Source organism: Saccostrea echinata, unplaced genomic scaffold (genome assembly GCF_033153115.1).
Source record: "Saccostrea echinata isolate AGI-Se365-2 ecotype Australia unplaced genomic scaffold, CSIRO_AGI_Sech_v1 ptg000054l, whole genome shotgun sequence".
NCBI lineage: Eukaryota > Metazoa > Mollusca > Bivalvia > Ostreida > Ostreidae > Saccostrea > Saccostrea echinata.
In genome coordinates, this window is record NW_026889803.1 from 21,865,398 (window position 1) to 21,886,047 (window position 20,650).

Sequence of the window (20,650 nt, forward strand, 5' to 3'; positions counted from 1 at the left end):
CATTTATTTTAAATTAGTGTTTAGCTCAGTTTTAAATAAACAATTCAAATATTTTTATCAAACTTAATATGCTGATAGGTAATGTGAGAACTATTCAACTGCATCAAAAATGTTTGACCTTGAACTTTCCTGTGACCTTGATCTCACTTTTCTTAAATTTGCATTTTGCTTAGTTTTAAAAAAACCATTTAAGATATATTTATGTAAGCTTATGCACTTATACATAAGGACAAGATATGGTAACTGCCGAATCTGGCCCTTTATCTGATGTAAAAATCAGAACACAGTTAAAATTGTGATAGTTTGTAGTTAAGAACTTCAAATGATGCTTGTTTTAAAATCAACACTAATTTTGATTCAAAGCTTACACAGAGGCCACAAGAGGGTGCATAATTAGGAATTTTTCCGAATTTCCTCAATTCTGATGGAATTTTGTCAAATTTGAGATACTTTTCACTTTGGGAAACATAGAGCACAAGCTTGCCTATCTGAGATTTTTATACGCCTGTCTTTAGACGGGACAAATTATGTTATGGCGTTCATGTCTGTCCATCTGTCTGTCTGTTAGCTTTTCTCATGTTCGGCTCATAACTTTAATACTATTAGGCCTAGGATTATCAAACTTTGTCAGCTGATACTTCTTGGGTAGAAGAAGATACTTCTTGGGCACTAAAAGTAGGTCGTTCTGACCTTTAATTAAGATGCTATGGCCAAATATGGAAAAATCCTGTCCGGCTCATAACTAGAAAACTATTGGACTTAGAATCATCAAACTTGGCCAACTTATGCATCTTAGGTAGAAGGGACCTATTTCAAGGTCATTGTGACCTTTAATTTAAGTGAAATTAAAAAAAGAACTGTCTTTTTACTATTAGATTACACAATCCCAAAAAATGCAAGAGTGTTGCAGTATCCTTATTAAAAAAATGTTAAATCAAGAAAATACATATTAGGTCCCTATAGTAATCACTCTGTCTGTCTGTCTGTCTGTCCATCTGTCTGTCTGTCCATCTGTCATTCTTCCATCCACAAATTTTCTGTTTTTTTCTAATAACTTTTTTTGTAGTTGACCAATTAAGTTCAAATTTGGTATGTTGGTTGAAGAGGCAGTAAGACATATTTTGATACTAAGTTTGGTTCTCTATGTCATCCAGTTTGGAGCTGGGGTGATGGGGTAGATTCCTTAACTTTACATTAGAATGAATGCCAGAGCAAAGAGAGATAACTGCTGAGAATGTTCCTATTGTAAACTATGAAAGCTGCAACTAATCCCATGGGATTAATTAACTTTCCTCTTGAAGAAAATCCAAAGCATTATCTGTTTCTGTCAAATTGAGATTAATTAACACCTCTGTCTGCAAATGAAGTTTGTTTTGAAGTTAAGGTCAATTCTAAATGATGTTTACATTCTCTGAAATGTGGATTTAAATAATATTCATACTTAATTTTGGTAAAATACACAATGAGTTCTGATTTTATTGAATTCTAAAAACAAGATATACATAAAGATATGATTTTTTTTATATTTTTTTTGTTTTTATTTATTTATTTATTCATTTTTTTAATTTTTTGCTGCTGTATGTAAATTCAAGAATACTATTAATTTTATCACGTAGTCTGATAATAAACTCATTCTATCATTACTGAAAAAGTTCTTATTGTAAACTTGGAAGAAAAGGATGAGAGAGCAGTACAATTAATCTCCTGGGATTAATTATCTTGTCTGGGGCAGAAAATTTTCCAGGCTTATCTTTATTTGTCAATGTAAGATAAATTAACCTTTGTCTGCAACTGATGTTTGTTTTGAAGTTAAGGTCAAGCCTGGGTGATATTTGCATTCACTGAAGGCTGGCATTTTAAAAAACACATGCTTTATTCTTGTTTAAATATACATTTAATTGAGTTATTATAGATATGATATTTTTTACTGCCTTAATATATAAATACAGGGATACTCTTTACAGGTTGTTGGATATTTAGGAATTATCTTGAAATTTTATAAATACAGTTGTTATTGCATATTCTTCTTCATATATTTTTAGGTCACCTGAGTCACTCAGGTGACCTATTGCTATCCGTTTTCGTCCGTCGTCGTCCGTCGTGCGTCGTGTGTTAACATTTGAACATTTTCAGCTTCTTCTCTGAAACCGCTGAACCAATTTCAGCCAATTTTTGCATATGGCATCTATGTGTGAAGGGGAACAAAATTTGTGAATTTCATGGTCCCTGCCCCCCTGGGGCCTGAGGGGTGGGGCTAAAACCATCAAAATTAATGCAATCTTTAAAAATCTTCTTCTTTACTCCTGGACATCAAGCAGTCAAACTGATGACATGATTGTAATAAGCATTGAGCCCTCTACCAAAATTGTGAAATTCATGGCCCCAGGGTCAGGGGTTCTGGTGCTAGGGCGGGGCTATATAGATCATATAGTGAAAGTGCATTATTTCTTTGAAAATCTTCTTCTCTACTCCTGGGTATTATTTAAACAAATTAGATACAGAGTTATGATCAGCAAGGGTGACTCTACCAAAATTGTGAAATTCATGGCCCCAGGGTCAGGGGTTCTGGTGCTGGGGGGGGGTATATAGATCATATAGTGAAAGTGCATTATTTCTTTAAAAATCTTCTTCTCTACTCCTTGGTATTATTGAAACAAATTAAATACATAGTTATGATAAGCAAGAATGACTCTACCAAAATTGTGAAATTCATGACCCCAGGGTAAGGGGTTCTGGTGCTGGGGGGGGGGGGGGGGCTATATAGATCATATAGTGAAAGTGCATTATTTCTTTGAAAATCTTTTTCTCTACTCCTGGGTATTATTTAAACAAATTAAATACATAGATATGATAAGCAAGAGCGACTCTACCAAAATTGTGAATTTCATGGCCCCTGGGTCAGGGGTTCTGATGTTAGGGTGGGGCTCTATTTATTATATAGTGAAAATGCATTAATGCTTTAAAAATCTTCTTCTCTGCTTCTGGGTATTATTTAAACAAACTAAGTACATTGTTATTATAAGCAAGGACACCTCTTCCAAAATTGTGAAATTCATGGCCCCAGGGACAGGGGTTCTGGTGCTAGGGTGGGGCTATGTAGCTCCTACAGTGAAGGTGAATTATTTCTTTGAAAATCTTCTTCTCTGCCCCTGGGTACTATTTAAACAAACTAAGTACATTGTTATGATACGCAAGGATGCCTCTTCTAAAATTGTGAATTTCATGGCCCCAGGGTCAAGGGTTCTGGTCAAAGGAGGGGGGGGGGCTCCATTGATTATATAGTGAAAAATCAAAATTTCTTTGAAAATATTCTTTTCTGCTTCTGGTTAAAAAGCAAAGAAGCTAAGTATATAGTTATGATGAGCAAGAGTGCTTCTTCCAGAGTAGTGAATTGCATGATCCCTGGGTCAGATGTGCTGGTATAAGGGTGGGGCTGTTGATAATGTAGTGAAAATACATTAATTCTATTAAATCATCCTGTCTGCTCCTTAATGTTAAGCAGTTAAACAAAGTGATTACTTATGATGAGCAAACTTGAAACTTCTGGACCCAGGGTGAGAGGCTCTGGTGTTTCTTGGTGGTGAAGGGGGGGGGGGGGGAGGGGCTCTATTGATAATATAGTGAATCTGTAGTGAAAATGCATTATTTCTTTAAAAATCTTCCCTGCACTTGGGCATATCAGAGGCAAAAAGTGTAAAAGTTGTAATAAGGAAGGGTATTTTTACCAGATATTTGAACATCTGGACCATTTGGTCAAGTGTTCTGGTCCTAGTCAGGGCTCAATTAATTTGCATTCTACTGAGAGGAGTTATTCCCCTTTGCCATTTACTTTTGATAATTAATCACTGTAAATAATGTACTTGAAAAATTAATAGAATAAGAGAATTATGCAAGAATTTTTATTGTATAATACAAAAAGTATTTTCATAGTTTTAATGATCATGTGGACTTGTAAGTAATAGATAAATAAAAATGAGACAAAAATAACTTGTCTTATAAAATGTTCATCAAAGACCAAGAAAGGCCAATGTAAGAGATTACAACTGTCAACAAGGAATTAAAATAGTACAAAAGCACTGATAGTTTGTTAATATACTGTATGGTGATAGTGATAAATGGGGAACAGATTAGAACCTAATTTATGAACTGTTAATGAATAGTAGACTAATTATTTTGTTGATCCTGATCACCCTATTTTTCTTGCTTTTGGGCAACAAAGCTTCACCTTTCATTTCATTTTAATACTCTATGGATCCTCTAAATTGTTGTATTGTACTCAGGTGACCGTTAAGGCCCTTGGGCCTCTTGTTTAATTTTTGTAATCAAAATTCTCATTCTGTAAGCTGCACCCTTATATTTCTACCCCTCGGCGGGGCCCTTGCTGACTGGTCAGTTTTCTAGTTTTTTTCATTATATACTTTACAGCAATCTATAAAAAATGTAATGTTACAAGAGAAATTCCACCTCTCCCAGGGGTGTAATTATCAAACACTGGTCAAGAAGAATTTGATAACAGAAAATTGCACATCAAATTAGAGAGAAATTAATGAGTTTAGTATGAGGAGCTAACTGGTAGAGCATCTCTGATCAAGCAGGTGTTATCTATATCTCTTGGGAACTGGGCAAAAAAAATCAGTCCTGTTGGATTAAATAGTTGGCTAGCCTAACTTTTAAAATGAATTTGGTGAAAAGTAATTAAAACTTATCTGATATTTTATATTAAACTAATTTGATATTCTATAGTATAATTAACCCTTTGTGTGCGGTAACCCAATATATTGGGTCTGAGTTTGCAAGTAGCGCTTTCGTCACATAAAACGTCATATAAAACCATATAAATAAGTAGTTAATTGTTAAAAATTTATTATAATGTATTATACAACTACAGTACAATAAAAATAGGTAATAAAGCTATGAAAATATGCGAATTGTTCGTGAAATATTGATTTAAATTGAAGTTGTTGGCTTCTGTTACGATGAAAGTCAGTCCGCTATTTTTGGAAACGGGAAAAAAGCGCCTGTAATAAATATCAACTGACTTGCTCTCAGAAAGAGAGAAATGGAGAAAAAATCCAAAAGATAGTAAAATACCAATAATTCTAATAGATTTTTGTTTAGAGACGAAACATTATTTAGAAATTATCGATATTCTAGCAGAAATATCTGCCCAACTTGACTTGACCTTAACCTTCCAAAGTTCTTCGTGTTAAAACGAAAGTAGATTGCACATGCTACTAAGAGCACTAAAATGCTCCACAATGTTTTATATTTTGGATATACGCTGGTTATTAAATGTTTATTTAGTAAGTAGATATTTTGTAAGTAGACATACCTTACCCTGTCTACATTTAAACACGAATGCACGAGATTTAAACTAGCAAGCCACAGACGTTTTTCCCGTGGCTGTGCATGTTTTGATTTGATTTCAAAACAAATCAGGATTTGTTTTGAAATCAAATCGTTTGCAAAAAAATATCTTTGAACACCTTGTAAATTAATAATTTTTTTTTGTCAGCAAAAAAAAAAAAAAAAAAAAAAAAAAAAAGAAAATAAAATAATAATTAATAAATAATAGATAAATAAATATAAAAAAAAATAATTCTATCATCTTGTGATCCATTTCAAATTAGTTTTCACCTGATGAAAGTGATAAATGTGGAAGTCAATGCTTAGCCATAAACATACCTTCCTATGACACTAGTAACTACATGACTGCAGTAATAAGTAAATAAAGGAGTATTTCCAGAAACATTTTTTTTGTGATCAAGCAATATTAAAACTATGAAGTACCAGGTACTCATTGACAATATTAAATTTGTAAGACAGTCATGAAGTCATCTGTGGCCCTTTCCTCCTAAAATTTCTGGTTTAAAGCTGCTTAGCATTACTTCTTAATTTTGCTTACTCATGAACATTGACCCCCACAAATTAAAATGACTAAACAGTATTTGATAACAAGTCAAATTTCTTGCTCAAAATTTAAATATAAGCTTGATGTTTTCCAGTATGTGTCTTCACATGTAAGCTAGTTCTTTGCACTAGAACTGAAGTCTAATAAAAAAAAATTCACAAGTAATGAGAAAAAATGTTAAAATGAATCAGAAATGATGCAGTGATGCCTTTGATCATGTACAAAAAAATGATTAAAATTGTGATGAAAAGAATGCTGGACAAATATCACTGTCTTGAACTTTTAAGTGCCTATTTTCCTCGAATTGATTGTCATAGAAGCAGACTGTGGTCTTTGATTGTTTTATTTCAGTAAACAAACAAAAGGTAGGTTTTCACTGATGAGGCTTAAGAAATACTGTCTTTTCTTTGCCAACATTTAATACCACAATTAATCTTAAACCATGTAAAACTTTAGTAAAATTTGCTCATATTTTGAATACCCAGTATACAATTATGATTTTGAAGGTGAAACAGTTTACGTCTAATTCCAGGGATTTAGAAACTAAGAACTTGCTCATGCTCATCTTAACCTAAATGTGCATATGTCTTTGGAGAAAAAAAACAAGCTCAATTGACAAAACATGCTAGATACTCTTGAAATGGTATTATCTTTCCTTCTCTTTTACATAAGGAGGACTAACAGTAAATAGAATCATAACTTAAAATAGTCACTAAATATATTTCAAAACCCAAGACTGTTAAAGGGATCTTTGGTGTCTTGGGAGTTGGAATACTTCAAAACATTTACTTAGTATCGTAGTTGCATGGACCTTAATTTATAATACCAAGTGAACAAAAAGGTATCCTTAGTTATTCTTAATAGCATCTTTCCATGTCAAGCCATACATTACCAAAGTGGCATCCCCTTTTTCTTTAAACAGACTTTTCCCACAAATAAAGCACAGGAATTTTAATTCCAAGACTGTTTGCCTTTTCCCCACTTTTTATAATTTTTTTTTTACCAAAAACATTGAGACCCCCCCTACCCCCCCCCCCCCCCCCCCCCCACACACACACACACAAAACTGTGAAATTGTACTCAGCATTAATTAAAAAAGTGAACCTATTCACAGAATATATAAATGTGATGGAGGTCTAAGTTTAAAATTGAAATGAGTTGTCATCTTTGTCTATGGAAATACCTCTTTACCTTGAAAAGGATGCAGAACATATTTCCCAAAAAGGGCACTGCAAAGCGGAGCACCCCCTCGCAAACGAGAATATTTATAAATCAAGACAGTATTCGACTCCATCCCAATGCAGATTATATCACTTCCATTCTGCACACAAGGACACTTCCATTCTGCACACAAGGACACTTCCACTATGCACACAAGAACAAACTAATTCACCCCCCCCCCCCCCCCCCCCCCCCCCAAGCATGTTACTATATCCCCTCCATCTCTGTTGCGAGGGGATAATTACCACTACTAGGGTATGACATTTTTTGCACATGGCCACACTTCATGCATAAGGTTGTCAACTTCACATAAGGAGGTCTAACACTGATGGACAAAACTAAGTGTTTATATATTATTATCACTTGTAGGAATAGGAAGGAGATCATACATACAAAGTCTTTTAAATGAGAAGTTTGTGAATAGTTTGGTTGCATGTACAGCATTAAAACACTATGAAGCCTGGGTGACAGATGGATTTGTATTTCTCAAACTCAATGTTTATTTTCACCTATCAATACATCATATGACCTGTATTTTACAAGTATATAGGGCCCAAGAACCCTCAAGAATTACATTACATCCCTCATTGACACTGTGCTTCATTTTCTAAGGATCTGACTCCTTTGTCATTCATTCATGCATGTATTGATCATCTCTACAACATCCCTGTTTTAAGATATTCCATACATGATTCTCAGTCTCATAAAGAATACTCTGCCGTGCATTCGTCTAAAGCATTTAAGAGTAGAAAAACTACGGTTTACCAAGAGAATATTTTTTTAATTCCAAGAGAAATTTTCAAAAAATACAAATACCTGAGCAGTTATTGATCAACAAAGATTGCAATGAGGTCTCCAAAGATAAGCTAATTTTTAAATATAAAAATTTAAATAGTTATAATAATAAGATTACAAACAAATGCCCTGGTGAAAAAATGTATTTCATCATTAGGAATAATATTTAAATAGAATTTTGTTTAAACAAATAGATATATATTTTAAAATTTATTTTTTATTGAATCAAGACAAAAGGAGATAGCTCTTCAAGGACAGGTCAAAATAAAAAATAGGAGCACATAAAATTCTTGCTTATAATTGTGATAAAACATTATTTATCGATTGTGCATTTATTTAATGCACTGAAAACATTAAAATGTATCAAAACTGATATTCATTAGTGACCACAACAAAGTAATTTCGGCATATTTATAAAGTTGAAGATATTGTAAATGACTGTTAAAGGTGCTTAAATATCTTCAACATAAATTCTAGTTGATGTCTTAGCAATCCATGTTAGCAATCATTGTTGCCAGCTAGGAATAAAACTTCCAAAATAAATGCCCTTTTCTTAAAGAGTAGGAAGTATTAAGGGGGGGGGGTGATGAATGTTAACTAACACTATACAAGCAATATTGGACAAATGCATCCTCCTTGATAAAAGCACAGTAAGAAAGATTTTTATAGGTATAAGAATAATAGAGTATAATTGGGGCTATAAGATACAATTTCGTTATCAGTGTACCAAATTTGAACCAAGATTTCCTGACCTGAAGACTGCATATTCCTTAACTGGGGATCAAATTTTCTTATATGGTTGCCAATACTGCTAAAAAGATCACTGGATTTGGATTTACAGGCTAACTGGAATTTTATAATTATGTACTTTTTGGATATAAACTGAAAACGTTGTATTATGTGTAATTCAGTATTCACTTAAACATATTCCTTATTCAGATAAGTATACAATATGACTTTCCACAACATATTTATTACATTGAATTATTGACTAATTTTTATATATATGTATATATATATAATATTAAATTTAAAATTCAGTTTTTGAAGCAAATGATTTATTTTTTATCAAAGCAACATTTTTTCTGAACATTATAAGTTAAAAAAAAAAACTCAATAATCATCGTTTTTGTATATTTTTGAAAATTTTGTTACCATGGCAACGTCAAATATAAGAATTTTTAGAAAAAAACTTTATCAATTCACAAAGCACAATATTTGCTTCATATTTGCCAAATTTTATGCAAATTGGTTGTCAAAATTTTAAGATATTTGCATTCAAGTAAGCCAATGTGACAATTTTGTCAATATTCCAAAACAACTCGGTACTGAGGCTACCATTCACTTAAAACAAATCAGCACACAAAGGGTTAAAACTAAATATACCCGGGGGGTGGGGGGTGGGGGTGGGGGGTGATATTGGAATGAATTGCAGCTTAAAACCAGTCTGACATTAAATCTAAAAAAATCAAGTATATAAAAAAAAAATGTTTTAATTATGGTAGATAGTCCCAACAAATCTGCTCTTTTTTCTTTTTATAAATCTTTGTAACAAATTAAAAAAAATCTTTGTTTCCAAATTTAATTTCACAATTACATAAATTGCATTTTTAGGTCACCTGAGTCACTCAGGTGACCTATTGCTATCCGTTTTTGTCCGTTGGCGTGCGTTGTGTGACGTTTGTTAACATTTGAACATTTTTAGCTTCTTCTCTGAAACCGCTCAACCAATTTCAACTAAATTTGGCATATAGCATCTATGGGTGAAGGGGAACAAAAATTGTGAATTTCATGGTCCCTGCCCCCCTGGGGCCTGAGGGGTGGGGCTAAAACCACCAAAATTAATGCAATCTTTAAAAATCTTCTTCTTTACTCCTGGACCGTTCACGGTAGCTCAGTCAGTAGAGCGCTTGCTCCATGATCGGGAGGTCGGTAGTTTGAATCTCGGCCGCGACTGACCTAAGTCGATAAAAAATGGGTAGCAACTGTTCCTTCGCCATGCGCTCGGCACTTTGAAGTGAAAGTTGCGGGTCCTTCGGATGAGACCTTAAAAACCCTTCGGATGAGACCTTAAAAACCCAGGCCCCGTGTCACGGCAGGCGTTGGCACGATAAAGATCCCTCACTGCTCAATGGCCGTAAGTGCCGAGTAAAGGTCAAAATTTGAAGCCCTTCACCAGTATATGGTGACGTCTCCATACGAGTGAAAAATTCTCAAATGGGACGTAAAACAGCATACAATCAATCAATCAATCTTTACCCCTAGTTATGATGAGCAAGAGTGCCTCTTCCAAAATTGTGAATTTCATGGCCCCAGGGTCAGGGTTTCTGGTGTTAGTGTGGGGCTCTATTGATTATATAGTGAAAATGCATTAATCCTTTGAAAATCTTCTTCTCTGCTACTGGGTATTAAATAAACTAACTAAGTACATAGTTAGGATGAGCAAGAGTGCCTCTTCCAAAATTGTGAATTTCATGGCCCCTGGATCAGGGGTTCTGGTGTTAGGGCGGGGCTCTATTGATTATAAAGTGAAAATGTTTTAATTCTTTAAAAATCTTTTTCTCTGCACCTGGGTATTATTTAAACAAACTAAGTACATTGTTATGATAAGCAAGGATGCCTCTTCCAAAATTGTGAAATTCATGGCCCCGGGGACAGGAGTTCTGGTGCTAGGGCGGGGGTATATAGATTCTATAGTGAAGGTGAATTATTTCTTTGAAAATCTTCTTCTCTGCCCCTGGGTATTGCTTAAACAGACTAAAGTACATTGTTATGATACACAAGGATGCCTCTTCCAAAATTGTGAATTTTATGACCCCAGGTTTAAGGGTTCTGGTGAGGGGGGGGGGGGGGCTTCTATTGATTATAAAGTGAAAAAGCAAAATTTCTTTGAAAATATTCTTTTTCTTCTTCTGGTTAGTTATGATGAGCAAGTGTGCTTCTTCCAGAGTAGTGAATTTCATGACCCCTGGGTCAGATGTGCTGGTGTGAGGGTGGGGCTCTTGATAATTTAGTGAAAATGCATTAATTCTATTAAATAATCCTGTTTGCTCCTTAGTGTTAAGCAGATAAACAAAGTGATTAGTTATGATGAGCAAACATATGGTCCCAGGGTCAGAAGCTCTGGTGTTTTGGGGTTGGGGGGTTGGGGTTGGGGGCTCTATTGATAATATAGTGAATCTGTAGTAAAAATGCATTATTTATTTAAAAATCTTCTCCACACCTGGGCATATCTGAGGCAAACAGAGTAAAAGTTTTTATAAGGAAGGGAATTTTTACCAGATTTTTTGAACATCTGGACCATTTGGTCAAGTGTTCTGGTCCTGGCCAGGGCTCTATTAGTTTGTATTCTACGGAGAGGATGCCAATGTAAGAGATTTCAGCAAAGGATTAAAATAGCACAGAAGCATTGATAATTTGTTAATATTCTGTATAGTGATAGTGATAAATGGGGAACAGATTAGAACCTAATTTATGAACTGTTAATAAATATTAAGTCCAATTATTTTGTCGATCATGATCACCCTATTTTTCTTGCTTTTGGGCAACAAAGCTTCACCTTTCGGTTCATTTTATACTCTATGCATCCTTTAAGTTGTTGTATCATACTCAGGTGACCATTAAGGCCCTTGGGCCTCTTGTTATTGCACTACAAAGCAGATAATGGGAGTAATGAGTAGACATGCATCCAGTTAAAGATTAATTAATGAGTTCAGTGTAGGAAGGCTAGCTGTCTCAATCATTTCTTTTAAAGGATCTCTGATCAAGCAGCTCTTATCTGTATCCTTTGGGAATTAGACAGAAGAACTGCTTGTCAGTTTATAGCGTATGTCATTTGATGGCCAGCCTTTTATTTTTAATATTAATTTGATATAGATTAAGTTGTTAAGACTAAATTGATATCGTTAAATATGATATTTTTATTTAATTTTAACTAATTCAGAGCATCATGTCTCGCAAATCTAAAAAAAGGGGGGGGAGGGGCTGCAGATGGGCATTTGTCAAGCTCAAACACAACCAGTTGAGGATCTATAATGTAATATATGTTATAATTAATGCCTACACCACAGGAGATGTATAACAAATATTATAAGGAATGGAAAAATCATTGAAATCCTTGTATCAAGGTTGACATGATTTTCTTGCACTCTAAACTGTTTATGACAATTGAACAATATTTGAAGGACGTATCATGCTGTGGCGGGGCACTTTATTATACATAAGATGCATCTGATACTAGTGTATGACATATGTAAATTTGGTAGATAGGCAAGCTTGTGCTCTATGTTTTCTGAAACAAAATGTGCTGTAAAATTGATGAAAATTTTCATAAAAATGAGAAAATTCGGAAATGGACATATTTTCTGACCTTCCTGTGACCTCTATGTATCCCATAACTTAGAACCAATGCTCATTTTGTAAAAGGGGTGACATCAGGTTTCTATTGATAAACTATTGCATCATTCTAAAGACACCCTAATCCATGGGCCAAAAAGGGGTCTTAGCCTATCTTGTCCTTTGGTGAAAAATTATGATTTGTATCCAACTTTTAAGATTTCAATTTTAAAGAAACTATTCAAGATATTGTCATCAAATTTCATACACTAATACAAAATTTCATGTTGCATTACTAATATACCCTCGGCGGGGCATTCATGTCCTATGGACATATTTCTAGTTGACCTTGACCTTTTTTTTACCTTGACCTTTCCTTTGACCTTGACCTCACTTTTCCTAAATAAGTGTTTAGCTCAGTTTTAAAGATACCATTGAAGATAGTGTCATGAAACTTCATATGTTGATAAATACTGATGTAAGCTATTCAACTGCATCAACATTTTTTGACCTTGACCTTTCCTTTTACCTTGACCTCACTTTTCTTAAATTAGTGTTTAGCTCAGTTTCAAAGAAACCATTCAGGATAGTGTTATCAAACTTCATATGCTGATGCATACTGATGAGAGCTATTCAACTGCATCAGCATTTTTTTGACCTTGACCTTTCCTTTTACCTTGACCTCACTTTTCTCAAATTAGTTTCAAACTTCATATGCTGAAACATACTGATGTAAGCTATTCAACTGCATCAACATTTGTGACCTTGACCTTTCATTTGACCTTGACCTTACTTTTCTCAATTTGTGTTTAACTCGGTTTTAAAGAAACCATAACATTTTTATCAAACTACATATGTTAATACATACTGATGTAAGCTTTTCAACTGCATCAACATTTTCAAGTGAGCTTTTCTGATCACATTTTTCTGTAGTCTGTCATCTGTCCGTCCGTCTGTCTGTAAACTTTTCACATTTTCGACTTCTTCTCCAGAACCACTGGGCCAATTCCAAACAAACTTGCCACAAAGCATCCTTGGGTGAAGGGGATTGAAGTTTGTCCAAATGAAGGGCTGCACCCTCATTCAAGGTGAGATAATTCAGAAATAGTGAAAATTTGGTGGCATATTTTAAAAATCTTCTTCTCAAGAACCACTGGCCCCAAAAAGTTGATATATATATTCCTATGTAAAACTTTGATCCCCCATTGTGGCCCCACCTTACCCCCAGGGGTCATCATTTGAACAAACTTGAATCTACACTATGTAATGAAGGTTTCCTTTAAGTTTCAACTTTTTTGGGCCAGTGGTTCTTGAGAACAAGATTTTTAAAGATTTGTGGCTCAGGTAGTGTAGATTCAAGTTTGTTCAAACCATGACCCCCGGGGGTAGTGTGGGGCCACATTGGGGGATCAAAGTTTTACATAGAAATATATAGGAAAAAAATCTTTAAAAATCTTCTCAAGAACAGCAAGGCCATGATTAGTCATATTGATATGGAAGCATCCTCAGGTAGTGTAGATTCAAGTTTGTTCAAATCATGACCCCTCATGGTAGGGTGGGGTCACAGTGAGGGATCAAAGTTTTACTATATAGGAAAAAAATCTTTAAAAATCTTCTTCTCAAGAACAGCAAAGCCTTGGTAAGTCAAATTGATATGTAAGCATCCTTAGGTAGTGTAGATTCAAGTTTGTTTAAATCTTGACCCCTGGGGGTAATGAAGGGCCACAATGGGGTATCAAAGTTTTACATAGGAATATATAGAAAAAAAACTTTAAAAATCTTCTCCTCAAGAACATCAAAGCCATGTTTAGTCATATTGATATGGAAGCATTCTATGGTATTGTAGATTCAAGTTTGTTCAAATCATGACCCTCGGGGGTAGGGTGGGGCCACAACAGACGATCAAAGTTTTACATAGAAATATATAGGGGAAAAAACTTTAAAAACCTTTTTTTTCAAGAACAGCAAAGCCATGTTTAGTCATATTGATATGAAAGCATCCTCAGGTAGTGTATTTGTTAAAATGATGACCCCATTTGGTAGGGAAGGGCCACAATGGGGTATCGAATTTTTACAAAGGAAAATATAGGAAAAATCTGCTGCTCAAGAACAGCAAAGTCATTTGTTATATTGATATGGAAGCATCCACAGGTAGTTTAAAAAAGTCTCCCCCCCCCCCCCATACCCCCATGTAATATTTTCAATACTGAACTGATTTTTGCTGTTTCCTAGCCAATGTGCTCAAGTGAGCGATGTGGCCCATGGGCCTTTGTTTTTTCTAAAACAACTACGAAATACTTTATATTGACAGTGAATGTATTAATCACAACACTTTTGGAGTTAACGTGCATAACTTAACGACAGCATTAAAATGGCGACGTTAAGTTCCAAACAATGGTACTTATGGGCATAAATTTTTCACAATATTAAAAAGATAAAATGTACTGTAGAGCTTAAACGAATGTTCGAATATTCGTGAATGAATAGTAAATGGCGAATATTCAAATGGAGATTTAGCATTCGAATATTCGGTAACATGATTTATACTTCAATGTTTACTTTGTTGATTACATTACATTGGTACTTTAATGATAAAAACTCATAATATTTATAATGATTTAGTGCTACTTTATTCTTTCGATGCTCCATGTGAACTTTTGACTACCCTTGGGATTTTATTAGTGTTAGAAAGTACCGGAAATATGATAAGAAATTTAAACAAAGAATGCACATAATTTTTCTCAGTGTCAATCCTTTTGAATGTATGCTCATGATATTTCATTTTCATAGTGAGTGTAATTCACGCCTACCAATTTCATCACCGATCGTTTGCATGACCCCGCCATTTCCATGCGTTTTTCTATCATGGGGGTCACTAAATCACAAATGTGTTTTCTTTTAAAAAGAAATAATCCTAAAAACTAATTACTGACTTTAATTTTTTTGAAACACGTTTATTTACAGACTGATCTCTTAAAGTATTTCAAACATGTTCAGAAATGCGTAATGTTTACCCTGATAACACACGTGCACTTCCGACTTTTTTCTACAGCATATGTCATTCTTACTATCAAACTGTGAATTTTTCCATGCACAGATTTTTATAAATTTTAGCATGTAAAGATAGTGTCCTATTTTAGTATGTAAATTTACACATTTTCCCATCAACCTAACCTTGCGTTATAAAAAAAAAGTCTATACTGGGTGGACTGACTAAATAGGGTGAGATCCGCATCACCGAAAAAATATATTCTGTTATATTTCCTTTGAGGAGAAGCTTTAACAATAGGCAGTTTAACATCCAGTAACTGTTATCAATTTTATTATTGTATACATATACAAATTTTCTTTGGTCTGCAAATGGTATAGGTATTATAATATTTTAGAAAAATATACTTAAGATATAACATCGACGAATATTTGAATATGAATCGAAAAGTAGTCCCGAATATTGATTTTTGGTATTCGTTTCAGCTCTAATATACTGCTATATATTATCTGAAAGTACTGTAAACCAACTTTTATTCACGTGCGAGAAATTTTCGTGAGGTTCGCGAGAGCCTCGTCGTGGTGAATATTTCTCGCCACGAACCGGTCATAAAAGTCTCTGTAATTTTTTATTTTCCAGATAATCTTCATCGATGTGGCTTGTAGTACAATTTCAACAGCATATGGTTATTTTAAATATATCCAGAATATTTACAATTCACCTAGATTCATATTAGATATGTATTCTTTTTCAGGGATTGTATTTAGTTTTAAACATCCATGAATTTCATATCAGTTACATCCGTTACGAGGAATTCAAAGCCAAGTTCTGTGTGGAGTAATTGTTTTGCAAATTGGGTTACTGCCCTTCTTTTTGTTTACCGAACCCAATCATGTTTTACATAAAAAAAAAAAAAAGGGGAAAAAATCAAGCAAATTTATTCCATTTTAAAACATTTTTAAAATTTATTAAAGGTTAAAAAACAGAAATACAATGCTAGTCATGCACACCATAAAATTGTCCAGATGAATAAAAACGTCATTAAGAATTAAACAAGGACAGTGAATAAAAGCATCAGACATCATGTCAGGCCTAATTGTGAACGAAAATTCGACATGATCTAAAGTTAGACATTAATGTGTTCACAGAACTATAGAGCCAAAACACATTACTGGCTCAACATACCTGATCTAAACCACCCATTTCTGATCATCTCTCGTTGGCTCTCTAGTTCTGTGAACGCATCGATGACCCAGTTTGCATGGGGGACTTTTACTGAAGAGAGTTTCAAGTCAACTTTAATATCATCAATCTTTGTCCCTGCTTTCAATTCTCTTTTTATTTCTGCGGCATATCAGGCCACAAATCATTTTTTATGCCCCGCCATGAATATGGCCGGGGCATATAGTGTATGTCATATCCGTCTTCAGTCCTTCTGTCTATCCTTCTGTCACACTTTGCATTTAGCTCTGTTCAAAGCTGACTTTCAAAGAAACTATCCAAGATATTTTTATCAAACTTCATATGCTGATAGATATTGATGAGAGGTATGCAACTGCATCGACATTTTTTAACCTTGACCTTTCCTTTGACCTTGACCTCACTTTTCTTAAATTAGTGTTTAGCTCAGTTTTAAAGATACCATTCAAGATAGTGTAATCGAACTTCATATGTTATACATACTGATGTAAGTTATTCAAATGCATCAACATATTTGACCTTGACCTCACTTTTCTTAAATTGGTGTTTAGCTAAGTTTTAAGGATGCCATTCAAGATAGTGTAATCAAACTTCATATGTTGATACATACTGATGTAAGCTATTCAAATGCATCAACATTTTTTGACCTTGACCTTTCTTTTGACCTTGATCTCACTTTTCTTAAATTAGTGTTTAGCTCAGTTTTAATGAAACCATTCAAGATTTTTAACAAACTTCATATGCTGATACATACTGATGAGAGCTATTCAACTGCATCAACATTTTTACCTTGACCTTTCCTTTGACCTTGACCTCACTTTTCTTATATTAGTGTCAAACTTCATATGCTGATACATACTGATGAGAGCTATTCAACTGCATCAATATTTTTTTACCTTGACCTTTCCTTTGACCTTGACCTCACTTTCTTAAATGAGTGTTAAGCTCAGTTTTAAAGAAACCATTCATAATATTTTTATCAAACTTCATATGTTGATACATACTGATGTAACCTTTTCAACTGCATCAAGAATTTTTGACCTTGACCTTTCCTTTGACCTTGACCTCATTTTCTTAAATTGGTGTCAAACTTCATATGCTGATACATACTGATGTAAGCTAATCAGCTGCATCAATATTTTTTTTCACCTTGACCTTTCCTTTGACCTTGACCTCACTTTTCTCAATTTGTGTTAAAATGTTGCATTACTAATATACCCTCAGCGGGGCATTCATGTCCTATGGACATATTTCTAGTTTACCAAGTCTTTGAACTGGGAATTTCCCGAAAGATCCAGTGGTTGCAATTCTCCTGTACACCCACCCGGTATGAATTTACTATGATGCCGTTTTTCTTTAATTTTTAGCTCACCTGAGCTGAAAGCTCAAGTGAGCTTTTCTGATCACATTTTGTCCGTAGTCAATCTGTCCGTCCGTCCGTCCATCTGTAAACTTTTCACATTTTCGACTTCTTCTTTAGAACCACTTGGCCATTTTCAACCAAACTTGCCACAAAGCATCCTTGGGTGAAGGGGGTTTTTGTTCAAATGAAGGGCCATGCCCTCTTCCAAGGGGAGATAATTAAGAATAAGTGAAAATTTGGTGTCTTCTTTTAAAAATCTTCTTCTCAAGAACCATTGGGCCAGAAAAGTTGAAACTTATGGGAAACCTTCATTACATAGTGTAGATTCAAGTTTGTTCAAATCATGACCCCCGAGGGTAGGGTGGGGCCACAATGGGGGATCAAAGTTTTACATAGGAATACATAGGAAAATTCTTTAAAAATCTTCTTCTCAAGAACAACAAAGCCACAATTAGTCATATTGATATGATATCATCCTCAGGTAATGAAGATTCAAGTTTGTTCAAATCATGACCCCCGGGGGTAGGGTGGGGCCACAATGGGGGATCAAAGTTTTACATAGGAATATATATATAGGAAAATTCTTTAAAAATCTTCTTCTCAAGAACAACAAAGCCACAATTAGTCATTTTGATATGGAATCATCCTCAGGTAATGTAGATTCAAGTTTGTTCAAATCATGACCCCCGGGGTAGGGTGGGGCCACAATGGGGGATCAAAGTTTTACATAGGAATACATAGGAAAATTCTTTAAAAATCTTCTTCTTAAGAACAGCAAAGCCATGATTTGTCATATTGATATGAAATCATCCTCAGGTAGTGTAGATTCAAGTTTGTTCAAATCATGACCCCCAGGGTAGGGTGGGGCCACAATGGGGGATCAAAGTTTTACATAGGAATATATAGGAAAATTCTTTAAAAATCTTCTTCTCAAGAACAACAAAGCCACAATTAGTTATTTTGATATGGAATCATCCTCAGGTAGTGTAGATTCAATTTTGTCGAAATCAAGACCCCCGGGGGTAGGGTGTGTCCACAATGGGGGATCAAAGTTTTACATAGGAATAAATAGGAAAAATCTTTTAAAATCTTTTCAAGTACAGGAAAGCCGTGATTAGTCATTTTGATATTGAAGCATCCCCAAGTATTGTAGATTCAAGTTTGTTCAAGGCATCCTCCAGTAGTAGGGTGGGGCCATAATCGGGGATCAAAGTTTAACAAAAGAATATATATAAGAAATATCTTAAAAAATCTTCTTCTCAAGAACAACAAAGCCATAATTAGTCATATTGATATGGAAGTATCCTTAGGTAGTGTAGATTCAAGTTTGTTCAAATCTTGAACCCCCCCTCCCTTCCTACCCCCCAGGGTAGGATGGCAGACATCTTAAAAATTCCGTTTCAAGAACAGCAAAACCATGATTAGTTATATGAATATAGAAGCATCCTCAGAAAGTTTAGATTCAATTTCATTCAAAACATGGCAACTGGGGAAAGGTTATGCCTAGAACAGTTGATCAAAGCTTTACGTATGAATATATAGAAGAAGAAATCTGCTGACAAAGAACAGCAGGGCCATATTGACTCAGGTGAGCGTTGTGGCCCATGGGCCTCTTGTTTAAGAAATGATTCCGTTCTGTGTGCAGCAAAAACATCAAACACACACAAGGCAGGATGTTTTAAAGCTAAATCTAAGGAATCACACATTTTGTTGATGTACGGTAGAAGAACTGTGTCAACAAATCTACACATCGTATCTTCATTGGACCAATGGTTTTCAGAATAATGAATATCCCATCCTCTTGGAAAACAAACAGACGCTGGGGTACATTGTGGTGTTTTACCCTGATACAACAGCTGAGGCGGGAGAATTTTTCCAGACATCGAACATGTTAGAAGGGCTGTTATCTATCTCTTATCCTCCAGTCCTACAATCTCCACTTGCTTTTCGCCTGAAATTTAAAATAATGTGCATGTCAAACAAATACGATAAATTGATGAGTTTTTGTAAACAGTGCATATAAATTCTAAAATGACTTTAAATCAGTTTAAATGATTAAAACAACTTTTTCAAAGTTTTATAAAAGGGGTTTTAATGGTGTAATTAGTTAATCACACCTACCGACACTGTGCATCGTCCAATTCCGGCAGGGGATAATTGACAAGTTCGTCTGGTCAAAGAGCAGGACAAGTTCTTCAGAAATGTTATGTTCGTTTCTAATTTTCTTTACAGAAGACAAGAACTCTGACTTTTGTTCTTCAAAATCCATGGGCAGTTTTCTGGCTGCTTTTGTCCCTTTTCGTTTTACAAAGCCCAGTCATCTCAAAAATGATTCAGCCCAGGATCGATCCAATGCAATGGGCCCTCCATTTTCTGACAGTAAGGAGTGGTCTTTGTACTCAACTATTCCCTTAGCCTCCGCAATTAAAATATGTCTATTAACAACAGATCCAACGTTGCGTAACTTTTTGATGTAGTCAACGACTTCGCTGTCATACTTCCCCAGGATTGGGGGTCTTCCCCGTGACGCTAGTGGCAGAGAATTACAAGTACCATCTTCGGAATTCTGTAGTTCCCTCAGATACTGTTTTTTTATTGACCTAACAGTAGATTCATTTATTTCTCGCTGTAGTTCTTTAGAAAAGCGTTTAGCAGCACTCGTACTTCCATGTTCACAGGCCCACTTAGTGATCTTGGCTCTATTCTCTGGAGTGTAATGACCATAGTTTCCACGTTTATGTTTTCGGGATTTTTCAATTGTCTCCATGACACGTTCATTGGCAACCTGAATGGACTGTACTTTTTCTGGTGTTTTTCCAAGGCAGGGTTAGGCAAC

General features: G+C 34.8%; 1 protein-coding gene across 2 annotated transcripts in view; it reads left to right on the forward strand.

The window, feature by feature from the left end:
• LOC133206084 (PCNA-associated factor-like) overlaps positions 1-20,650 on the forward strand; it is an 85,664-nt gene that overhangs the window by 20,121 nt on the left and 44,893 nt on the right. The window lies entirely within an intron of this gene.